This window comes from Nymphalis io, chromosome Z (assembly GCF_905147045.1).
Source record: "Nymphalis io chromosome Z, ilAglIoxx1.1, whole genome shotgun sequence".
NCBI classification, from domain to species: Eukaryota; Metazoa; Arthropoda; class Insecta; order Lepidoptera; family Nymphalidae; genus Nymphalis; species Nymphalis io.
This window is the reverse complement of record NC_065918.1, coordinates 14,365,204-14,369,037: the sequence shown is the minus strand read 5'-3', so window position 1 is coordinate 14,369,037 and position 3,834 is coordinate 14,365,204.

Sequence of the window (3,834 nt, the reverse complement as noted above, 5' to 3'; positions counted from 1 at the left end):
CGTAAGAAATATTTACCATTACCATACCATACCATTCTTTCCATTACAATGCACCACCAACCTTGGGAACTAACAGGTGACGTACATTGTGCCTGTAGTTGCATGTATTGATTTTTGACGATAGAATATGTGAGGAAATGATGAAACCTACCCAGAGGGGCTTGCACAAAATCCTACCACAAAGTAAAATTGTAATATGTTTTTTTTATTCTACAAAAACTACTGTTTCGCTTAAACTTATACTTCACATTATAATAGTTTATGATACCACGGTAGACATTAACTAACATACTATGCTTATATGTTGCATATTTTCTTGAATAAATTCATCATAGACGTTGAATAAATTGGCAACACAAGAGCCATGCAAAAACAAATGCTTTGTATACAGTAACAGTAACAGCCCGTTAATGTCCCACTGCTGGGCTAAGGCCTCCTATCCCTTTTAAGGAGAAGGTTTGGAGCTTATTCCACCACGCTGCTCGAATGCGCGTTGGTAGAATACACATGTGGCATAATTTCAATAAAATTAGACACATGCAGGTTTCCTCACGATGTTTTCCTTCCCCGTAAAGCACGAGATGAATTATAAACCCAAATTAAGCACATGAAAATACAGTGGTGCTTGCCCGGGTTTGAACCCACGATCATCGGTTAAGATTCACGTGTTCTAACCACTAGGCCATCTCGGCTTCCTGCCTTGTATAAGATGTTATAAAATATTACTTTAGTTAAATATATTTATCATACAGTATTCATCTTTATCTTAATAACATAATAGTAAAACTTGCTTATACCACATTTTAACTACCAGTTTTAGAGATATAACAGGCTATTCTAATGACAAATTGGATCAACGCAAGAGAAATTAAAAAAAAACGTGCGCGAAGATTTATCAACATTTGAGATTGAGACATCGACAACGCGTGGCCGATTATTTGTTATTAAATAAGCGCACTTTTGTATTATTTTTGGTGCAGCACGGTGACTTCTATTGATCAACTCATCGCCATGACAATTTGTGTCATTTAATATACAGACAGGACAGCTTGCTTTGCTAATACGCTGTATGCAAACTGGGTCTTCATTTAACTCATACATAGTCAGGATAGGTAGTCATTACAAACAAGAACACGACATCCAATAAAAAGTCGTGTGACAATGCACCGACAAGCTAGCAATATTGCTTTTTTTAATATTACTTTAATATTAAAAAAGCGACCTCTATTAGTAAAAAAGAAAGAAAATACGGAAGTAATTATTCTTATAAGTCTAGTAACAACCTGTTTCTTCACGGCTCCTTTTGAGGAGGAGACTTGGAACATATTCCTCCACGGTGTTCCAAAGCTGGTTGGTGGATATGCATGGCAGACTTTCATCCGACACAAACAGGTTTGCCCGCATGACATGATACACAAATTAAGGACATGAAAATTCCGTGGCGCTTTATTACCTAAAAATAAGATTATCTGTCAATATATATTGTTGTACTGCTCTTTCAACCGTTTTAAATTTGTATTATAGTATTATGAGCCTGTTTCATACAGTTCGCCATATATAACGTCTATAGACATAACTGATTATGGTTATTTCTCCACTACTTAGCAATATAGCATCAAGTTATGTAATATATCTCATTCCTCAACAAATATACTATATATAAAATATCACCTCGAAAATAATTGTTAAAAAATAGTTTTGATTTCGGCCTCAGGCAATTTTAGTGATAAAATATTGTCCACATTTTAATAAAAAAATCAATTTGAGTTATTCTTAAAGCGTGATATATTTTTTTATATTATCTGTAACATGTCCGAATAATTTTTTTTTAATATTTTTTCGTAAAACTTATCTATAAAACGTAAATGCAATGTTTTATTGTTCAATGGCGTTTTGATCGGTAGAATATAAAAAATTGAGTCTTGAGAAAATTGAGAATAAGGGTGTTATTCTCGACACAACTGTTTGCAAAACCACCCTCAAAACATTTATTGCAATGATAAAATTTATATCTAAGGTAAAAGAACTAATCAAACATCAATGTTTTTTTATAAAATTGGTCTGGCAAGTTAATAATTGACCAAAATTTAAAAACATATTTAAAAAAAAACATGTTACAGACCGCCAGACGAATGGTTTACTGGTGGTAGGGCTTTGTGCCAGCCCGTCTGGGTAGGTACCACCCACTCATCAGATATTCTACCGGAAAACAGCAGTACTTGATATTGTTGTATTCCAGTTTGAAGAGTGAGTGAGCCACTGTAATTACAGGCACAAGGGATATAACATCTTAGTTCCCAATGTTGGTGGCGCATTGACGATATATGGTTAACATTTCTTACAACGCCAATGTCTATGGGCGTTGGTGACCACTTACCATCAAGTGGCCCATATGCTCGTCCGCCAACTTATACTATAAAAAAAATGGTTTATTATTTATCTAATATTCAAATAGTAATAAGAGTATATTTTTATGCTTATATTATATGACCGATTTGATCGAGGCCTGGTTCATTTTTCGCCCAGAGGATCGGAATTGCGATGAAAATGTGCATTGTTTCACTTGATAATTCACAATAAATTCATCTTACTTATTGATTGTCAAAAATCTACAACCAGATCTGAAAAATATATCTCAGATCTGAAAGGAACCGGTGAAAGAAACTCAGTGGGATGATGACGAATTATTTTTTTTACATAATGTAAAGCTAATTTTAAGGAATCACTAACGGCCTCAATTATAATTTGCTTAGCAGCTGTTAAACAATTTTGTATCCCTTTCTGTCATTATTGATTTGACATTCGAAAGAAGAAGACACCGCACCATAACACAACATTTATAAGTCCGTAACATTCCTTTCCGATTAAAATTAAAAAGCTCGTGTATAATGGATTACAATTTCCAAAAAAATCTATACTACGGCTATTGCAGCTATATTTCTAAATGAATAAAAAAAATCATAGAATTTTCAATCATCGCTTAATAAATTACTTTATACAAAAAAACTGTTAGTCAGGCCTCTACACCAGTTTATGTTTTTTTAATAAATAAACAATTTCATTAATTATTTCTCCATAGCGTATCTGCCGTTATGAGTGTATGAATCGTATGTAATGGTTCATTTACATTGTTATTATCAATTAAATTAATTATATATATTTTTATCTATATTATTGCATGGCTGCAATACTATTTTACTGTAAAAATCTTTCCACATTATTTGTATTTGGCAAGAAATGAAGCAAGCGGATTGCTTTTTCCTTTGTCATAAATCAGAAAGTCGCAGATGGCGTTGACCTGAACCATTATTGCTATTCCTAGCTAAGAATGATTATTACTCACACTTTAGGGACATTAACGAATATTTTTTCCGGTCTCGTTTTCGGACCGAATTATTTCGAACTTATATTATAGAAAAATAAAATTATCCAATGCAGTATAAGATATTATATATATATGTAATCTAATTTTTTATATGGCCGTTTTGTACCAATATATCCAAACATATATGTTTATATGTATATATATATATATATATATATATATATATACATATATACATATATTGTGTGTGCGTTTTTTAATGCTTTGCAGCTTAATCTTTGTTGAACAGATATAAACGTCCCAATGTTTCATAAGGGTGTTTTGAAAAACTTTCAATAATGTCAACAATATTTTATTAAATATATAAAATATCACATTGAATTGAATTTACATATACGTATATAAAACAAATAAGTCATATCAGATAAAAAGTGGGGATTTTGCCCAAATAACAATTAAAACAACCTAGTAAATTAAATCGACGTATAATTTGATAAGAGCCTAAAGTG